This window comes from Leuciscus leuciscus (genome assembly GCF_965113295.1).
Source record: "Leuciscus leuciscus genome assembly, chromosome: 11".
Taxonomy (NCBI): Eukaryota; Metazoa; Chordata; class Actinopteri; order Cypriniformes; family Leuciscidae; genus Leuciscus; species Leuciscus leuciscus.
This window is the reverse complement of record NC_138735.1, coordinates 33,979,257-34,001,756: the sequence shown is the minus strand read 5'-3', so window position 1 is coordinate 34,001,756 and position 22,500 is coordinate 33,979,257. Positions and strand designations below refer to the sequence as shown.

The window sequence follows — 22,500 nt, the reverse complement described above, 5'->3', positions numbered from 1 at the left end:
GAGCTGTGTAAGAACATCAGGGATAAAACTGTAGACCTGCACAAGGCTGGGATGGGCTACAGGACAATAGGCAAGCAGCTTGGTGAGAAGGCAACAACTGTTGGCACAGTTATTAGAAAATGGAAGAAGTTCAAGATGACGGTCAATCTCCCTCGGTCTGGGGCACCATGCAAGATCTCACCTTGTGGGGCATCAATGATCATGAGGAAGGTGAGGGATCAGCCCAGAACTACACGGCAGGACCTGGTCAATGACCTGAAGAGAGCTGGGACCACAGTCTCAAAGAAAACCATTAGTAACACACTACGCCGTCATGGATTAAAATCCTGCAGCGCACGCAAGGTCCCCCTGCTCAAGCCAGCGCATGTCCAGGCCCGTCCGAAGTTTGCCAATGACCATCTGGATGATGCAGAGGAGGAATGAGAGAAGGTCATGTGGTCTGATGAGACAAAAATAGAGCTTTTTGGTCTAAACTCCACTCGCTGTGTTTGGAGGAAGAAGAAGGATGAGTACAACCGCAAGAACACCATCCCAACCGTGAAGCATGGAGGTGGAAACATCATTCTTTGGGGAAGCTTTTCTGCAAAGGGGACAGGACGACTGCACCGTATTGAGGGGAGGATGGATGGGGCCATGTATCACGAGATCTTGGCCAACAACCTCCTTCCCTCAGTAAGAGCATTGAAGATGGGTCGTGGCTGGGTCTTCCAGCATGACAACGACCCGAAACACACAGCCAGGGCAACTAAGGAGTGGCTCCGTAAGAAGCATCTCAAGGTCCTGGAGTGGCCTAGCCAGTCTCCAGACCTGAACCCAATAGAAAATCTTTGGAGGAGCTGAAACTCCGTATTGCCCAGCGACACCGTATTGCAGTGTGTGCAAACCTGGTCAAGAACTACAGGAAACGTATGATCTCTGTAATTGCGAACAAAGGTTTCTGTACCAAATATTAAGTTCTGCTTTTCTGATGTATCAAATACTTATGCCATGCAATAAAATGCAAATTAATTACTTAAAAATCATACAATGTGATTTTATGGATTTTTGTCACTCACAGTTGAAGAGTAACTATGATAAACATTACAGACTTCTACATGCTTTGTAAGTGGGAAAACCTGCAAAATCGGCAGTGTATCAAATACTTGTTCTCCCCACTGTACATATATACACACACACACACACACACACACACACACACAGGCAGTATATTAGACTGGTCTCTGTGGTTGCTAGGGTGTTGCTAGGGCGTTGCTAATGTGTTTTTATGTTCTGTGTTTTTATGTTCTGTGTTATTCTGTTCTCTGTGTTATTCTGGTCTCTCTGTGTAAGTCTGAGTTTTTTTTTTTGCTCTGCTCTGTTATAAATAATGTCAGGAGGGCCAAGAAATAATTGCAGCCTTTCAGAGATTCAGTATGAAACTGCTGGGAAAATGTGGAGACTGTTTATTCACGTTTGTAAGACAATAAAGCTTTGAGTTTGAGGAAGAGAAAAGCTGATGCGATTAACTGGCGTGGATGAGAATATCTCCTCATCTCATGGCATCCGACGTGAATCTGATCGGAGCATCACTGAATCCATCTGGTGTTTCTCCACCAGGCTTTTTATTAGCATAACCAGCAGAACTTTCACAATAAACCAGTAAGATCATGATTTTTGTAGCCGGTTCGATACTACAGCAAACACAGACATGCTCAGGAAAGGGTTAAACGCCTCAATCCCAGTAAAAGACGGTTTTAAATAGCTCTCAAACATCTGAATTGCCTTATGTAACAGTCAACAGTTGTTTATGTAACTCTGCCAAAACACACCCTCAGTCTCCCAGCATGCACTGCGGCTCAGATTCAGCAAAACAGTTTCCCACATTTCATTTATAACTGAGAATGTGCGGCACCAGCTGACAAATATGTTCCAATAATGGCTAATGTTCTCATTAACTCTTTCCCTGCCAGTTTTTTTTTTTAAGTTACCAGACAGTTTTTTCTCCATCATTTGCACTAAACTTTCATGCCCTCAGAATATTTTTTGTTGTATGAATATCTGAACATGCAATAATATATCAAAAAGAACAAAGCATCTGCCTTTAAACAACAACAAAACGTTTTATTCTAACTTAATAATTTTTTTCTCAACACTTAAATGTTGGTATGTTTCATAAAAAAACACCATTTTGAACAAAAAGCTGAGAAAATAGCGTTTTTGTTAAAGAGTAAATGTGTATAAGCTTGTTTCTGCTTCTTCTTCTGCATAACAGCGCCACCTGCCGTACAACAGTGAAAACACGGGTGTCCGAAATATTCCGTCAATGGCGGGAAAAGAGTTATGTTATAAAATATGATGTTATTTCAGAATGTTCAAACCGTCGATTTTTGAAATGCTTTAAAAAGTTTTTTTTTTTTTTTTTTCTATGAACATCCCGAAACTATATATATATATATATATATATATATATATATATATATATATATATATATATATATATATATATATATATATAAAACATTAGACGAACTTAAACAGGAAAAAGTTCCATGAACGATATATAAATGTGAATCAATATTCATTAATTGTGAGACGGTTTCAGAATAACTGACTAATTTATTCATGCATACTAATGAGTGTTTGAGCATAATTGATTCTCAAGACGGTTTTCGTCAGACTGAGCCAGACAAACACTGATCTGATATTTCATCTGCATGAGTGTTGCATAATAATATTCATATGATTCTGATCTCTAGGGAAGTTTTCACTGTCAGTTATGAAAGACTCTCAAAGGAATATGAAAGTCTGCGCCTGTTTTGCCGCTCTAAACTTTGCAATAAACACTTTGAAATGGCCCTATAAGCATTATTTATTTAAATATTTTAAAGTAGACTTTTATTAAGAAAATAAAGGAGTGAAAGATTACTCACCCTCTGCTTTAAGGCAAACACTGGGTTTTTAGCCGCTAAAATGCAGATTCATCACGTGACAACTTCTACGCCAATGAGATCTGCAGAGACGTAAGTTTGATTTATTAATTTATTTACAAAATAACAATTCAAAATGTATTTAAATACTGACATTATATTCACATTCACTACACCCATGCTTTGAATTAAAATGTAGTGTGTTTTTCATTTTTCATGTGATGCTGCTGTGCTCGTCTCTGACCACTAGAGGGCGACATTGTTCTACTTTCTGCATAATTGATGATGATGATGATGATGATGAAGCAAGTGATTTTCTACAGTTCTGCATTTCTGTATTGATTTGTGCTGAAAAATAGGATTACATGCTTTATAAAACAAATTATGCTACAATTGAGTTAGAGTTGCATAAAATGCCCTGACTGATCAATCGTAATGCTTTTAAGTCTGGAATTGATCAGTTTGAGTCTGTGTTTTCCTCTCAGCTGTGTAATCCAGTTTGAGTTCTGTAAAACTGCCCAGTACAGACCAGAGGAGCTGCATGTCTAAACATCTCCCATTCCCAAACCGGACGGCCTGCAAATGAGCTCTGATGAATTAATTTCAGTAGAATTAGCGACTCAGAAATCCTCTGGAAAGGGTTTTGGGTTGTTTGGCAGATTAATCAGGTTTTGGGATGACTGGTTTGCTCAGATGCTGTTTTTCCACAGTTAAACCTGTGTTTCAGTGCCAGATCCCGCCTGAGGGAGAGGAAGGTGAGAATAAAGCAGTGTGAGATGTTGTAGTGTTTCTGTAGAGCTGATCTCATGCGGCATTGACCATCTGAGCCAGAAACGCATCGGTCAGCAACTTTAGTCTGTCTTTAATAAGCATCTGGAGCAGGGTTATTAATATTATAGATAAAGGCGTTATTATGTATAACATATAGAACTGAGAAAACCTTGTTATTAGCGACACCAGTGGCCGTTAACTGAACTGCAGCAGTGACTAATTGCTCGTGCACACGTGACTTAATCTTGTTTAACAGTCTATGGACGTCATAGACTGAACGAGATTCAAGATCCTAAGAGAATAAACACACAATAACAATGAGAAACCAGCAGTTCAGAAAGCTTCTGATCATATGATGTGAATATGTTAGGACCAGCTCTACCACGGCATCATGTGACAGATGAGGTAATTATAGCCTAATTACGCTGTTATGATAGCTTGATTTCAGTATTTGAGACGAATATGTAAATCTGGGACTATAGTTTGAATGAGTCCATTTTGTTTGCATGACTCGCTGATATTACCCACAGAATGGCTCTTTCTGCATTCATTTCACGTGCATTGGATGGAAGAGAGTGTCACATGCCTGTCCTGTCTTGTGCTGCACATGGGTGTTTTGTTATTTTGGGCCATGTGCTCATGTCATTGTCTGATCCCTCCCACTTGTTATCTGATTATTGTTTGAGTTCTTCCACCTGTTCCCTCCTGTTTAGTTTCCCTTTATAAGTCCCCTCTTGTTTGCAGTCCGTGTCGGTACGTTGTCTAATGTTTCTTGTTCCCCGTGATCCTGCAGTAAGTTTCATGTTCTGGTTTTGTTTTGCATTTACTAGTTATGTTTTCCCCCCTCGTGGGTTTTGTTTTGTGTTTGTTTTTCTTTATTGTTAATAAATATTCATTCTCCTGCACTTGAGTCCTCGCACCTTTTTGCACTCATCCCTACCGTGACAGAACGTACCGACCATCTGAGGACTCAGCACAAGAAATGGGCATCTTCCTTTTCCCATCTCCCTGCCCCTCCGCTCAACAAGTGGATCAGTGTAGCAAACTCCTTTCGCTTCAACAAGGCAATGCCAGCGTAAAGGAGTTTGCTCACCAGTTTGTGGTTGTAGCGGAGGGGCTCAACATCAGCGACGCAGAGCTCAAGGACATTTTTAACACCAGCCTTAATATGCCTGTGCCTGCCTGGGAGATGGGAATGCTGGGGATATTGTCATTCTGGCAGTTTGTGGGGTATGTTTACCATCGTGGAGGGGAGGGTGGTCTTCCGCCCCTTGGCCCACCTCCCAATTACCTCACAAACTCCCAAGTCCCCAGTCCTCCGATGACCCCTTCGGGGAGAGGGAGGAGGAAGAAATGCTCCAGCCCATCTGCCACTTATCCTGAGGTGGAGGAAGGGGCGACAGAGGACCCGACTCCGGTGGTCCCGAGACGGAGGAGGAGAAGGAAGACCTCCTCCGTGACAGTTCCGGTGGTCCCGAATCCAGTGGTCCCAGTTCCGGTGGTCCCGAGTCCGGTGGTCCCGAGTCCGGTGGTCCCAGTTCCGGTGGTCCCGAGTCCGGTGGCCCGGAGGCGGAGGAGGAGGAAGACTTCCTGCCTCCCCAATGACCCGGAGGCCGTCCCCTCCGAGCAGCCCGCTGTCGTCCCGGAGGCCGTCCCCTTCGAGCAGCCCGCTGTCATCCCTGAGATCGTCTCGGAGTCGCCCACCATCAGTCCTGCCACGGCCAAGAGAGTGGTCTTCCTTTTTTATGCAGTGGCGGTACTGCAGGCGTGGAGGAAGCACAGGACGTCTGCCGATCCAGAGACTGTTCCTGAGCCTGTGTCTTCGGACAAGATGGCCGCCACCGAGCCTGTTCACGTCATGCCTGCCGAGCCTGTGTCTTCGGACAAGATGGCCGCCGCCGAGCCTGTTCACGTCACGCCTGCCGAGCCTGTGTCTTCGGACAAGATGGCCGCCGCCGAGAGTGTTCACGTCACGCCTGCCGATCCTGGGTCTTCAGACAAGATGGCCGCCACCGAGCCTGTTCACGTCACGCCTGCCGAGCCTGTGTCTTCGGACAAGATGGCCGCCGCCGAGCCTGTTCACGTCACGCCTGCCGAGCCTGTGTCTTCGGACAAGATGGCCGCCGCCGAGCTTGTTCACGTCACGCCTGCCGAGCCTGTTTCCCCTGACAAGATGGCCGCCGTCGAGCCTGTGTCTGTTCCTGAGCCGGTGGTGTCTGTTCCTGAGCCTGAGCCGGTGGTGTCTGTTCCTGATCCTGAGCCGGTGGTGTCTGTTCCTGAGCCTGAGCCGGTGGTGTCTGTTCTTGAGCCTGAGCTGGTGGTGTCTGTTCTTGAGCCTGAGCCGGTGGTGTCTGTTCCTGAGCCTGAGCCGGTGGTGTCTGTTCTTGAGCCTGAGCTGGTGGTGTCTGTTCTTGAGCCTGATCCGGTGGTGTCTGTTCTTGAGCCTGAGCCGGTGGTGTCTGTTCTTGAGCCTGAGCCGGTGGTGTCTGTTCCTGAGCCGGTGTCTGTTCCAGTTCCTGGGCCGGTGGTGTCTGTTCCAGTTCCTGGGCCGGTGGTGTCTGTTCCAGTTCCTGGGCCGGTGGTGTCTGTTCCAGTTCCTGGGCCAGTGGTGTCTGTTCCAGTTCCTGAGCCGGTGGTGTCTGTTCCAGTTCCTGAGCCGGTGGTGTCTGTTCCAGTTCCTGAGCCGGTGGTGTCTGTTCCAGTTCCTGAGCCGGTGTCTGTTCCAGTTCCTGTGCCGGTGTCTGTTCCAGTTCCTGTGCCGGTGTCTGTTCCTGTGCCTGTTCCTGTGCCGGTGTCTGTTCCTGTGCCCTGGCCGCCCGAGGGGTCGTCTCCGCCCTGGCCGCCCGAGGGAAGGTCTCCGCCCTGGCCGCCCGAGGGAAGGTCTCCGCCCTGGCCGCCCAAGGGAATGTCTCCGCCCTGGCCGCCCGATGGAATGTCTCCGCCCTGGCCGCCCAAGGGAATGTCTCCGCCCTGGCCGCCCGATGGAATGTCTCCGCCCTGGCCGCCCGAGGGAAGGTCTCCGCCCTGGCCGCCCGAGGGAATGTCTCCGCCCTGGCCGCCCGATGGAATGTCTCCGCCCTGGTCGCCCGAGGGAAAGTCCCCGCCCTGGTCTGTCCCTCCCGTCCCGCCCTGGTCTGTCCCTCCCGTCCCGCCCTGGTCTGTCCCTCCCGTCCCGGTCTGGTCTAATGGAGCATCTGGTAGCCGCTCCGTAGGGAGGGGGTAATGTCACATGCCTGTCCTGTCTTGTGCTGCACATGGGTGTTTTGTTATTTTGGGCCATGTGCTCATGTCATTGTCTGATCCCTCCCACTTGTTATCTGATTATTGTTTGAGTTCTTCCACCTGTTCCCTCCTGTTTAGTTTCCCTTTATAAGTCCCCTCTTGTTTGCAGTCCGTGTCGGTACGTTGTCTAATGTTTCTTGTTCCCCGTGATCCTGCAGTAAGTTTCATGTTCTGGTTTTGTTTTGCATTTACTAGTTATGTTTTCCCCCCTCGTGGGTTTTGTTTTGTGTTTGTTTTTCTTTATTGTTAATAAATATTCATTCTCCTGCACTTGAGTTTTTTGCACTCATCCCTACCGTGACAGAGAGGCTTTCGAACGCGTAACCGTCACATCCGTTTCAGTTTCCCGGCAAAACCGTCCCGAATACTTCACATAAAAATAAGTCAGGCTTTCATAGATAAGGAATTTTTTTTACACTTTTACTTATTTTATTTGTTTTACATTGGCAATAACAAAGCTATTAATACATGAAAATTCGTACATATATTCTAGTGCTGGGCAACAATTAATCGCATCCAAAATAAAAGTTTGTGTTTACATAATAAGTGTGTGTGTGTATTGTGTATAATTAATTTGTATATATAAATACACACACATGCATGTATATAAGAAAAATGTATTTATATATAAAATATTTATATATAATATAAATGATGTATAAATATATATACAGTATATACATGCAAATATTTCTCAAATATATACATACATTGTGTGTGTGTGTGTGTGTGTGTGTGTGTGTGTGTGTGTTTATATAAACAAAATAATTATACACAGTACACACACATATATTATGTAAACACAAACTTTTATTTTGGATGCGATTAATTGTTGCCCAGCACTAATATATTCCCTTTAACTTGATGTAGGCCTACATAAATAACTAAAACTAAAGTAAAAATTTATAAAAACTAAATAGACATAAAAAAAAAAAAATATTACAAAACCACAACAAAACTACATTTAAAATGAAAACTGGAAGAAAAAAAAAATATATATAAAATGGATCAAAATATTTAAAAAAACTATAATAGCATCTAAAATGATAATAACCCAGACAGTAACACAGTGTCGGCGCAGACCCGGCCCACCTCTGGTACGCATGCGTGTAATGCACATGTTGGAGATGTGTCCGACACTGTGTTTCTGTTGGAGATGTGTCCGACACTGTGTTTCTGTTGGAGATGTGTCCGACTGTGTTTCTGTCGGAGATGTGTTTCTGTCGGAGATGTGTCCGACACTGTGTTTCTGTCGGAGATGTGTTTCTGTCGGAGATGTGTCCGACACTGTGTTTCTGTCGGAGATGTGTTTCTGTCGGAGATGTGTTTCTGTCGGAGATGTGTTTCTGTCGGAGATGTGTCCGACACTGTGCTTCTGTTGGAGATGTGTCCGACACTGTGTTTCTGTCGGAGATGTGTCCGACACTGTGTTTCTGTCGGAGATGTGTCCGACACTGTGTTTCTGTCGGAGATGTGTCCGACACTGTGTTTCTGTCGGAGATGTGTCCGACACTGTGTTTCTGTTGGAGATGTGTCCGACACTGTGTTTCTGTTGGAGATGTGTCCGACACTGTGTTTCTGTTGGAGATGTGTCCGACACTGTGTTTCTGTTGGAGATGTGTCCGACACTGTGTTTCTGTTGGAGATGTGTCCGACACTGTGTTTCTGTTGGAGATGTGTCCGACACTGTGTTTCTGTTGGAGATGTGTCCGACACTGTGTTTCTGTTGGAGATGTGTCCGACACTGTGTTTCTGTTGGAGATGTGTCCGACACTGTGCTTCTGTTGGAGATGTGTCCGACACTGTGCTTCTGTTGGAGATGTGTCCGACACTGTGTTTCTGTTGGAGATGTGTCCGACACTGTGTTTCTGTTGGAGATGTGTCCGACACTGTGTTTCTGTTGGAGATGTGTCCGACACTGTGTTTCTGTTGGAGATGTGTCCGACACTGTGCTTCTGTTGGAGATGTGTCCGACACTGTGTTTCTGTTGGAGATGTGTCCGACACTGTGCTTCTGTTGGAGATGTGTCCGACACTGTGTTTCTGTTGGAGATGTGTCCGACACTATGTTTCTGTCTAGGAACATTGATCTCGCATTGCTCTTACATGTCTTTATTTCACTCAGGATGCTCGTATGTGTTTCGCTGGAGCTCTTCTGGAAAGCGTGATGTTAATAAACTCATCATCCACTCAAAGGGAATTATACATTTGAAGAAAGCCAGCATCTGCATTATGCATGTCTGAAGTGCTTCAGATCATCAGAGGCCCGAGGAAACATTTCCACGCTGTCAGATGAAGAGATCAGATCAGCTGACGGCACCTGAGCGACTCAGACCTGCATTAAAGCATTAAAGGCTCGAGCTGGGAGCTTTTCAGAGCCGTTGCATCAGATTCTGACTCCCATCATGAGTTTATTGATCTCACTGAGACCCATTCAGCTGGCAGGGACTCAGATTAACAACAGATTAGACTGTACTCGTTACATATTATACCATGACAAAAATATTGGTGGAGAAACTATAACAATTTCACAAATAATAATAAAAAAATGGCAAGTAACATTAAATTAAACATGACATTTTGAAGTAGAAAAACTGAAATATCTCTTTATCATTTACAACTCAAAAGAGCTGGAATCACTCACTCAGAAATCTCTGGCAAATTTAACAAAAATACCATCGCCTTGAATCTTCATCAGTTTGATGTTTTCTGAGCAGATGTTGTTATTAATCTGAGTCTGACTGACAGCAGTGTGCGCCAATCAGGATGTGCTGTGGCGAGGCTCATTAGCATAAGTGGGTGTGGTCATTTGTCTGCCGCTGAACATCTCTCTCTCAGCACCGAAGCTCCTCTTCATCTTCATCTCCATCTGATCTTCATCTTCACAGTTTCTGGATTATTGCATCAGGAGGAGTTGAAGGAGTAAAAGTGAATAAATAAAAGGTACGAGTGTTTCTCTCTGTTCTGTAGTGATCTATAGAAACACATCAGTGTGTGTCTGATGTTTGTGTTTCTGATGCGCGTTGCGGCTGTTTCTCGTTACTGAGGGATTTAGTTAGTTCTGCTGAACACACACACACACACACACACACACACACACACACACACACACACTGCTGAAGAGCTTCATTAATGAACGTGTTCATTCACATTAGCGGCTCTACTTGCTGTTTTATACTCTATTTTATCTCCGTGTTTCTCTGTGTTCTGCTGAACGCGTGTGTTGATGGTTATTTATATCTGTAACTGAATCCATGAGAATATTAAATGACAGATTCCATGCAGACAGGAATGTTGTGCGCGCGCCCGACACCACAGATGGTCCCGCGCGCCTCCAGAACGCGCATCAACAGTCCAGAACCGAGCCGAGTCTGATTCTATTGTTTATAGTGTCAATAAATCATATGCTGTCATATTTCTCTCTTCTCTGTCATCTGGACCTGGACTGTGATGTGGACTCGGCCTGGATGTGTCCTAACGGTGAGTTTATGTGTTTTATTCTGCCTAAAGTCAAAAGATCATCATCTCTGCTTGTGTTTGCAGCCAAATATAGATCATAAGTCTGACAGATCTCTTCAGAAAATCAAAGCTTTACAAGCAACACAGCTAACAAAAATATATTCAAACAACGTTCCTGTTAAGCTTCGAAAACCTGATTTTTTCTGAACATAATTTTCTTTTGGTTATGTGAACATTAGAGGAAACATGGGGAAATTCTGTTATCATTCTGCAAACACTATGAGAACGTTTTTATGGTCCAACAAGGTGAAGAGTTGTCTTCGGCTCACCGGCACATAATATAACTATACAAGCAGTAGTACAGAAAAAACAAGAACAAAAACACAGACGGATTCACATTACATAGATATAATAATACAGTTCATGCCACTGTCATTTGGTTTATCGCTTGTGGAGTTTTAATAGCATTTGAAATAATAATTGTATCATTCTGAAAACATTAATGGAACGTTACTTTTTATCCTGCAAACATTAATGGAACGTTACTTTTTATCATTCTGCAAACATTAATGGAACGCTACTTTTTATCATTCTGCAAACATTAATGGAACGTTACTTTTTATCATTCTGCAAACATTAATGGAACGCTACTTTTTATCATTTTGCAAACATTAATGGAACGTTACTTTTTATCATTTTGCAAACATTAATGGAACGTTACTTTTTATCATTCTGCAAACATTAATGGAACGTTACTTTTTATCCTGCAAACATTAATGGAACGCTACTTTTTATCCTGCAAACATTAATGGAACGTTACTTTTTATCATTCTGCAAACATTAATGGAACGCTACTTTTTATCATTCTGCAAACATTAATGGAACGCTACTTTTTATCATTCTGCAAACATTAATGGAACGTTACTTTTTATCATTTTGCAAACATTAATGGAACGTTTGAATATTACTAAAGACCAGCTAACTTTGCACGAAGGTTCTACTAACGTTACTGGAGAACGTTCCCTGTCCGCTGGGAATAAACAGATGCGGTTCAGACATCTGGGCTTGTCCTGATTTGAACCTCTTTGACTGAGATTTAATCTGCTGATCTGCTCTGGATTAAAATCCACAAACGCTCCAGTTTTGCAACGCAGAGAGAGATTAATAAGAGAAGTGTGTGAGCGTCTCTCTATCTGTCTGAGGTTCCACTGAAGACCTGCAGCTCCGGCGCCAGACACTTCAGCCGTATAATCAGTATTGATCGTGTATTATAACTCAGAGTCTGTTCTTCAGTCCAGAGCTCCATTATGCCGATGAATAGAAGCTTCTGGATGCATTTATTGCATAAATGATAGAAGAATCTGAGCATCTTCCAGCTCACTGTGAGATTGACCCGTTTGTTTTACTCGTCTGACAAGCTTTACTGAACATCTCCCGTAATGAACTGGAGATTTCTGCTCATTACACACAGATGGAGGCTCAGTGCGAGTGTGAGCGGCTCCATGTTAATGTTAATGGTGTTCAGATCGTCTCTGAGCTTCTGAATCTCCTGCAGTGAAGTGTGTGATTGGATGATTGGGATGTTCGTCGTGTTTCCACATGATCACAGCGCTGGGATTCATTGACTGATAATGAGACTCGTGTGTGTGAATCTTCTTCCAGAGGTTTCAATACGATGAAAAGCTGGAGGAGGAACGTCATACACATGCATATATATATATATATTCAGCTGTTATTGCACATCTGTGTTGTTTTTTTCATACTGGATGTTCAAATATCAATTTTCTTTGTAAAGGAATGCAAAGCTTTCTACTTTTCCAAATTAATTCTTAATCTTTTTGGGTTTATGACTTAAGCTGGAATTGATGAAGCTTCCTGAACTTCCCAGAAATGTTGTTTTAGTATCATTGTAATATTAGGAATATTTTGAGTTAGGTTTTATTGTTATATTTTCTGCCTTCATTTTAATTTGAGTTAACCCTTCAGTAATGTAGTGTTTTTGTCATTTTTTATTAGTTTATTAGCTTTAACTAACATTAAAATGAAGGCTTAGTAATGTGTGTGTGTGTGTGTGTATATATATATATATATATATATTAGTTGCAAAGTCAATTAGTTTTAACACATTTTAGTTCAAATTTGAGCAATTTTGTTTATATATATATATATATATATATTACAGTTTATATATATATAAACTTATGATTTTGTTTATTTTAGTATATTAATTTATTTTTTGTAATTTTAGTTCTTCGTCTTAAACTACACGAAAATTAGAAGTGTCTTGTTTAACTTTTAAGTTTAAGTTTTACTATAATTTTGTTAAAAAATATTAATATTTGATTAATTTTACTTTTTTCAAAAAATATTTATACTTAATATTTATACAAACATTTTATATTTTTATTCAATACTTCTCAATTTTATTTCAGTTAGTTTATTTATTTAAATGAACATAAATGTTTATATTTATACATATAAATATATACACTGTCCTGAAGTGTATCTGTGATCGCTGGTGTTCAGAGGTTTAGTCGTGAGGACTGGATCACAGACAGAGGCGTGTGTGTGTGTGTGTGTGTGTGTGTGTGTGTGTGTGTGTGTCTGTGTGTGTGTGTGTGTGTGTGTGTGTGTCTGTGTGTGTGTGTGTGTGTGTGTGTGTGTGTGTGTGTGTGTGTGTGTCTGTGTGTGTGCGTGTGCGTGTGTGTGTGAGAGTCAGTGTGTGTGTGTGTGTGTGTGTGTGTGTGTGTGTGTGTGTGTGAGAGTCAGTGTGTGAGAGTCAGTGTGTGTGTGTGTGCGTGTGCGTGTGTGTGTGAGAGTCAGTGTGTGAGAGTCAGTGTCTGTGTGTGTGCGTGTGCGTGTGCGTGTGTGTGTGAGAGTCAGTGTGTGTGTGTGTGTGTGTGTGTGTGTGTCTGTGTGTGTCTGTGTCTGTGTGTGTGTGTGTGTGTGTGTGTGTGTGTGTGTCTGTGTGTGTCTGTGTGTGTGTGTGCGTGTGTGTGTGTGTGTGTGTGTGTGTGTGTGTGTGTGTGTGTGTGTGTGTGTGTGTGTGTGTGTGTGTTGCTGGAGCGTTTGGGTCAGCGTGAGGCCGAATCTCTCGTCTGACGCTGTGAGAATCTCACGGGTTGATAACTCTGACTGTAGGGGACAGAAATAAACTGTGAGTTCGAGAAGTGTGTGGGTTGTTTTGTGTAAAATCATTCTCTCTCGACAGTCATTACTGTGTGAAACACACACACACACACACTCTCGCAGTGCAGCTGCACATGTTTATATTCATCAGTTTCTGAGATCTGACCTCTGGTTTCCCTGTAGACGATCTGCATCTGAGCTCATGCTCTCATCTGTTGTGTTCAGAGGATAACGCTCGACTCGCTCGTGTGTGTGTCGTCCTCCTGATGCTCCAGGTTCAACACTAGCGCTAAGATCTGTGTATCATCTGAGACGCGCGTCTGTTTACTCCTGGAAATCATTCTGACCGGTCCGTCGGTCTAAACAAACAAACAAACAAACAAACATGAATGTCATGCAGTAATTCTCTAATAATGGAAGAGTTTAGGGAAAGCTGTTCCTGGTTATAAGCAGATATATGAAGCTTTAGCTGTGGTGTAAATCCAGCTTTTAATGTAGTTTATGTGTCTATGTGGAGTGTTTAATACGCTTTAAGACAAACCATGTGTAAGTTCATAAGTCGACAGCATTGCTGAGTATTTCCTCCTTAAAACTGCAGTGAACCAAAGACAGTCTCAAACACACGCTTTGAAATCGCTGGTGTTTCTGACGTCACAAACTACCTTGTAACCAATCAGATCAACGTGTGATCGTCAACCAGTGGATCTCTGAGCTGAGTGAGTGAGTGGAGGCGGGGCTCATTTGCATATTCATAGAACCATGCATACTAAATGAGGCGAGGGTGTCGAGTTACAGTCAAGATATTTGAAGACTTTTCAAGGAAAAAACATTTAAAAATGGCATTTTGGTGATCAAAGATGAGTTTTAAGAGATATAATTATTGACTACAGGGCGACTTTAATCACTTTAATTATTCAGCAAAATATATAATTTGAGGTGTAATGTTTGTGAGTTGGAACTACTGAAATACTGAAAGCTAAAAAGTGATTATTTGACACTGGTCTGCCATGTTAAAACCTAGTGTGTTTACGTCTCTAATCTCAATACTATTTTATAAACAATACAAAAATCTGGCTATAAATAATAAAGCTTTTTTAGGCACAAAAATTATCATTCTGTCATAATTTACTCATGTTGGTTCAAGCCTGTTTGCTTTTTATTCTTCCGAACACAAAAGAAGATATTTTGAGAAATGTCTCCATACAATGGAAGTCAATGGGGTCCAAAGTTGTTTGTCCTCAACGCTCTTCAAAACATCTCCTTTTGGGTTTTTATTGATGTGTTCCTGTGATCTTGATTAGTTTGGAGTGATTGACAGGAGTTGAACTCACCACAGATGCTGTCATTCAACTAACCTTGGATTATATACTGTGTGTAACCCCATCAGTACCCAGAATGCCGTGCAGTGAAGGACATGCATGATGGGTAATGCATGTTTATGATCAGAGGTGTTTTGATGGTTTGATCAGAAGCACATGTCTGTGAACGCATGCACTGATGCGCTTAGAGTCCAGCCAGAGATTAGAGCGTTTGCAGCACGTCAGTAATCCGTCTGGATCACATCTGATCTGAGCGCTTGTGACGGCAAACACACTGTGTGTTATAAGCACATTTACACACACTGTTCAGTTGATGGTGTGTACACTGCAACAGAGACCAACTAGATTGGTGTTTTCCTGTGGCGAACTCACCACTGCACTGCTGGAGTCCTCTGGGTGGTTGCTAGGGTGTTGCTATGGTGTTCTAGGTGGTTGCCAGGGCGTTGCTATGGAGTTCTGTCTCATTGCTAGGGTGTTCTGAGTGGTTGCTAGGGTGTTCTACAGAACACCACAAACACAGTACAATCAACATGGGAAAATCTCAGAGTAAAACTGGGAGCTGTGAAAAATACGATACACCGGTGATTTTCCAGATGAGAAGTTTATCTATGTATCATATTTTTACTCTTTTAATTCCTTTTATAACTGTTTTAATTTTCCTTGCTTTTATTTTGTGATCATTTTAATTCCTTTCTGTGTAAAGCACTTTGAATTACCATAGTGGATGAAATGTGCTATATAAATAAACTTGCCTTGCCTTGTTCTGAATGGTTTCTAGGTGGTTGCCAGGGTGTTGCTATGGTGTTTTGGGTGGTTTCCAAGGCGTTGCTATGGAGGTCTTGCTCATTGCTAGGCTGTTCTGAGTGGTTTCTAGATGGTTGCTAGGGTGTTCTGAATGGTTTCTAGGTTGTTGCCAGGGTGTTGCTATGGTGTTCTGGGTGGTTGCCAGGATGTTGCTATGGAGATCTTGCTCATTGATAGGGTGTTCTGAGTGGTTTCTAGATGGTTGCTAGGGTGTTCTGAATGGTTTCTAGGTGGTTGCCAGATCGTTTCTGGGTGGTTGCCAGGGCATTGCTATGGAGTTCTGGCTCATTGCTAGGGGATTCTGAGTGGTTTCTAGATGGTCGCTAGGGTGTTCTGAATGGTTTCTAGGTGGTTGCTAGGGTGTTGCTAGGTGATTGTACTGGCCCTCACTGCTTTTGTTTTTCATTTAAATGTGTTTACTCTATTCCAGTGCTCTTCTTTTCTGCTCTGCCTGATGTTAGATTGTGTGTAATTTCTGCATCATCATCATCATCAAACAGAATCTCAGTGATAATGGCTGTTAGTAAAGAAGACTCCACATATAGAGCTTGTGTTCGTGACTCAGATGAAGGATGAGACGTCATGGATGAGACAGCATTACTCTTCTTCTTCTCAGAGCTGTTGTGTCTCAGTGTTGTGTTTGTTAGAAGCTCTAGAGTTCGAGACGCTCCCGATTACACACCGATCGACCCGCCTGACATCCACAAACCAGCCGAGCAGCAAATGAGTTTACACACACACATACACACACACACACACACACACACACACACACACACACGCACACACCATACTCACACTCTCTCTGGTGTTCAGAAGATTATCAGAGTATGAAGATTAGGTGTGTACCGATCCCCTCATGTCACGATTCGATACATATCCCGATACTGAACTCACGATACCATATTATTACTGCGATACTCCCAGACATATGATAAATGGTTAAATTCTAAATGAATAGTCTTGGACTTGGTGCTGAAACCCAAAGCACAGGACAATAGAGACTCCAGAATAACAATATTCATGATTCTGAAGCTGAAAATACTGAATTATTGTAGATGAATATGCTTGATCTCTGTCACTGACTAGATATATTTAAAATAATGTAGCTTTTACTGAGAACATCAGATATTTGATATATCATTATCAGGAGCCACAAATGTTCCCCCATTGCATTATTATACATTATATCCAACATTATATATAGTAGTTTAATGTAGTTTAATTTTTATTTTGTGTAAACTATCCACAATACACACTGTTGCATTTTTGTATTGCGATATATTGTTAGAGCCCTAATGAAGATGCATCTCAACAGCAGCCAATCAGAGTGACGATTGACGTGTGATTGACAGCTGGCCTGAGCTCGTCGTCTGTGATGCGCTTCTGCTCTGTTAGACTGATGCTGTGTGTGTCCTTGTGCAGATGCATGATGGGAAGGCAGGACTCATCTACATGCACAGCAGACCCTCAGCCATTAAAGGAGCAGCAGGGAGACGTGTGTGTGTGTGTGTGTGTGTGTGTGTGTGTGTGTGTGTGTGTGTGTGTGTGTGTGTGTGTGTGTGATCACAGACGGATGCAGATGGCAGAAATCACAGCTTGTGATAAACCCATGTGTTTAAAGTGACACATGGTCACATGACACATGTTTCAAGGCTGAATTATGTTGTTACCTCGGATGGTAATCTTGAATCAGAATATCTTTCTCTCTTCATCTCTTCTCTGATGACGAGGGCGGGGCTATAACCTGTCACTCACATGAGATCAGCCAATAGCAAACCACAACCATCCAATCAATTCCCCACAAACACAATCAAGCCCCGCCCACATGTGTAATTGTTCCAGAAGCGTTTCATTCGGATATATGGAACAATAGGAAAGAAAAGACTAGTGCAAATATCATTTCATGCGACTTTGGCTGCGTCCGAAATCACTAAAGTATGTTCGGTAACACTTTATTTTACAGTGTCTTTGTTACATGTTACATGCACTTACCATAGTAATAACAGTAAATTATGCATAATTACATGCAACTAACCCTCAACCAAACCCTAATCCTATAGTAAGTACATGTAGCTAATTATTATTACTCAGTACTGAAATGTATTATTACACTGTAACAATGACACCTTAAAATAAAGGGTTACACTTTATTTTAAGGTTTCATTGTTACAGTGTAATTATACATTTAGGGTTAGGCTAGGATTAGGGTTTGGTTGAGGGTTAGTTGCATGTAATTATGCATAATTTACTGTTATTACTATGGTAAGTGCATGTAACATGTAACAAGGACACTGTAAAATAAAGTGTTACCAAATTAAGTGTAACCATATGTTCTATATAGTGTGTGTGGTATGAATGTTATCCGGACGCAATACATTCACCATGTTGTCATTATTCTGTTTTGTCACATACTGTTTCTCACTGGTATGTGATTTCAGATGCAGCTTTTGATTTACCATATTTGTACGTTTTTTGAATTTTTATGTCTAGTAGGCTATGTCCTAAAGATATCACAAACGTGTTATTGTAGACTACTATAATTATTTTTATTTATAATGTATTTTTTTATGTTCGTATATTTCAGTAAGTGTGTGTGTGCGTGCGCGTGTGTGATAAATACAGTGAGCTATAGATATTAGTGATGAGTCAGCACACTGGTTTAACCCTGTGTGTTCTGCACTGCTCTGAACTCGACCGACACACACACACACACACACACACACACACCAGACCGACACTAGTGACCGGAGCTTCAGGACACGGGTGAGTTTACACGCTTTTACTACAGGAGGATCAGCCTCTAGTGCCTAAATAAAGCTGTTCGAGTGTGTGATGCGCAGTACGGGAGTGTGTGTGTGTGTGCAGTCAGTCTGTCGTCTCGCGCACCGGGAAGCAGCAGCATCATCATCATCAGAGCCGGTAAACACCCGTTCATCCTTCCGTCTCGTGTGTGTGCAATGAGAGTAACACCACAGCTGCATCATTTATGTGTGTGTGTGTGTGTGTGTGTGTGTGTGTGTCCTTAATCATTTAGCAGAACTCATAGAAATAGATTTGTAAGTGTGTGGAATTTGATTGACAGTCATCATGATGACACACAAGCGCGTGCCTGTCATTGAATCCCTCGCGCTCTCCTCTTCTATATGTCTGTATGTGATGCGTCTGTATGTTGTGCATCTGCGGGTTTCGTGGTCACATGATGTGAGTTTATGAACTTCGCTGGTACCGGTTTCATTTTTGTGGTTCTGCAATGCGGTGGGTGTGGCCTGCGCGTGCACGCGAAATGCCGGCGTGACGTCACTCGCGGCCGTGATGACGCGATGAATCCCGCAGAACTTACAGTGTGTGTGTCTGTGTGTGTGTGCGAGGTGAGAAATACACTGACAGGAATTATCTTTATTTTCCAAAGTCCTGAGGGAATTCGGATGTCAAAACATCACAAGCAGGTCAAAAACTATCAGAAAAATAGTTATTGATGAATAAATTGCATTCCTGTAGGATTTTTTCTGGAAGAGAACTGATGATTAATATTCAGGTGAATGTTTTATTTATATGCAGAAATGCAGGGTGTATATAATGGCATTAAAGTACAGCATTGACAGTTCTGTGTAATGTCTACTCTTATTATTAATAATCAATAGGATATTATTAGTCATAACCAGCATCATAACTCATCTACAGTGGATTGATGTGTATTGTTTTCATCAAACTCACTGAGGGTGGCTGCTGACACGTCATTTACTCAGTTAAGCAGACATAATGAATGTTGGCATTGATTACAGCTCATGCTCAGCTCATTTATTGTTGTAACGTTCATAGAAACGCTGCAGATCTAAAGGTCAGTTTGTGGGATTTGATGTTCATTGTTCCTGCACTATGACTTTATGAAGTGTGTGTGTTCTTTTGATTTCAATCTCAGAAAGCTCGTACAGTGACAGCCGTACAAATGTTTGTCTGTCCCTCGTTTAGCAGACGTCTCGTGAGATCAGACGGAAGAACAGCTTCTATTTCTGACTGTAATTCAGAGCGCCGCTCACCTCGGCCTAGATTCAGGGATTGTTCTGGTTCTCGTCGCTGTTATCGGACAGTTCTGTGTTCAGGAACAAAAGGACTTTATACATTAATGTGAATTATTTCACATATTTCATCCCAAAATCAAAAGGAAAAATACAAAATGTTATTTTTCATAAGGAAAATGAGTATCCTATTTAATTTTTTTTGCATGTTATATTCATTACATTACTCATTCTCATTACTTTAATGCATCTAGACGTTTTATGCACTTTTATAATTGTACTACATTTATAATTGTCATTTTTCTCAATGCTGATTCACATTGTTTATACAACGACCCAGTAACACACTAAAAACCACTCAGAGCACCCTAGCAACTGCATAGCAACACCCTAGCAATCACCTAGGAACACCCTACTAAAATCCATGCAGAACACCTTAGCAGCTACATAGCAACACCCTAGCAACCACCTAGGAACACCTTACTAAGATCAATGCCGAAGTCGAACACCTTAGCAGCTGCATAACAACACCATGGCAACCTCCTAGGAACACACCCAAATTACCCAGAACACTTTATCAGCTGTATAGCAACACCCTAGCAACCACATAGGAACACCATACTAAAATCCATGCAGAACACCTTAGCAGCTACATAGCAACACCCTAGCAACCACCTAGGAACACACAAAAATTACTCAGAACACCTTATCAGCTGTATAGCAACACCCTAGCAACCACATAGGAACACCATACTAAAATCCATGCAGAACACCATAGCAGCAGCATAGCAACACACTAGTAACAACCTATGAACACCCTACTAAAAGCAACTGCAACAATTGCCTTATCAACCGCATAACAACCACCTAGTTACACACTAAAAACCACTCAGAACACCATAGCAACTGCATAGCAACACCCTAGAAATCACCTAGGAACACCCAACTAAAAACCATGCAGAACACCTCAGCAACTGCATAGCAACACCCTAGCAGCCAACCACCTAGGAACACATTCAAACGGATCAGAGCACCTTAGCAAGAGCTTAGCAACACCCTAGCAACCACCTAGTAAAACACTAAAATCACTCAGAACGTTATAGCAACTGCATAGCAACACCCTTGCAAGCACCTAGGAACACACACAAAAAATTACTCAAACACCTTAGCAACTGCGTAGGAAAACCCTAGCAACACACTAAAACCACTCAGATCACCCTAGCAACCGCATACAATGCTTTCGTATGATGTGATACATCTAGATGTTTTAACTTTACATTTATAATTGTCATTATTAATGGTGATTCAAATTATGTTCTTGTTACTGTAATACAATGTTTTTTTTTAAATTGATATTCCCATGAATTAAAATCAGTACAACAAATACTACCAAAATATATAGATATTTTGTAACATTTATAATTTTTTTTATACTTTTATTACTTTATAAATCATATTTTTTGGCTTTTACAGTAATGAGAATCCGATGTAATTAATTCATTGTCATGAGATTAGAATAATGATTGATTTATTGATTACTCACTTACTTGATCATCTCTGAAAGCTTTGAGAAACAAATCTCAATAAGCAGATAATGTGCTGTTGAATTATTATTATTATTATTTCTGATCACATCACTGAGGTGTTTGTGTGTTTTTGACCTGCCAGCACTGATTGTCTATCACAACACAATAATAAAGTTATTCTTGATGAATACTGGACTCATGAATAATGCATGAGGGGGATCTCACTGCGGTGTCAGTGCTGGGTTTATTAGTCGCCGGCGTGTTCTAGATCACAGAGAGGAACGGAGGGTTTAGGTGACGTCTGTGTGTGTGAAAGCATTGTGAGCTCTTGAAGACACATGGCTGCATCGGAGCAGCTGATTGGCTGAAGCCTCCGGCGTGTCCTTTGCAGAGAGACAAAGACACATCTCAAGGACTAACAGACTAAATCCAAACCAGATCCTCAGACCAGAAACCACAACAAACCATTGTGGCAGTACAGTGGTGAATCTGAGGGTCATAATAACTATAATACGATGCTGTATTCATGCATTATTATGCTTAATAATACGTAGCATGGTTTTCTATGGTATGTTTTCATGGTAATAATACTATAAAAATATGAAATATTGAATTTTTTATTATGCAGTCTTGTGTTGGTTTAGTCGTGTTATGGTGATGTGTTAGAGCAGGGTTTCCACAAACATGATAGAAAGCTTATAATACAGTCAAACCAAAAATTATTCAGACACCAGATATCATTTTTTATATTATTTTACTAGTGTAATCAGGACACTATAGTTCATTTATGTAAGTGAGGAGAGCAAAATAAAGTAAACAGTGACATAATATACCCAAATATTCTTCATATAGAGACTACCAGTAAAAATTATAATAATTTGGGACCAAAAATTATGTTTTGCTGAAGTGTTTTGTCTTTAATTGCTAATGCTCTTTTTACACACAGACTGAACAAAATGAAGCATTGCTTGGTGATTGGTTGAGCTAAACTGGTATTATCTAATTGTGTAGTTAAATTTAACAGCTGACAGATATTCAACATAATTCATGTGTGAGACAGTCTAACAGAAGGACGGACAAAACCAGTCAAATATCAACTGAGTTCTGCTCATATTTTATTACCATTTTCTAAACTATAGCGAATAAACTGAGATAATGTGAGAAATGTTGAAGGTGTCTGAATACATTTTGGTTTGACTAATTAAATCATAAAAATGTATTTTGGCAGAGACTGTGTTTACCATGGTACAGTTTTGTAACGGAGCGTGTCTGAATGAGCACGACGC

The 22,500-nt window shown here is 41.6% G+C and overlaps 1 protein-coding gene across 11 annotated transcripts in view; it reads left to right on the top strand.

The window, feature by feature from the left end:
- Positions 1-9,762: 9,762 nt before the first annotated feature.
- epb41l3a (erythrocyte membrane protein band 4.1-like 3a) overlaps positions 9,763-22,500 on the top strand; it is a 63,509-nt gene continuing 50,771 nt past the window's right edge. The window contains exon 1 of one of the 11 annotated variants that reach the window (XM_082184729.1): positions 9,763-9,901. The gene's annotated coding sequence lies outside the window, so the exon portion shown is untranslated. Of the gene's footprint in view, positions 9,902-9,927; positions 10,439-18,278; positions 18,436-18,466; positions 18,592-19,026; positions 19,119-22,500 lie in introns of those variants that run through there. The other 10 variants (XM_082184727.1, XM_082184726.1, XM_082184733.1 and 7 more) reach the window with 10 other exon arrangements.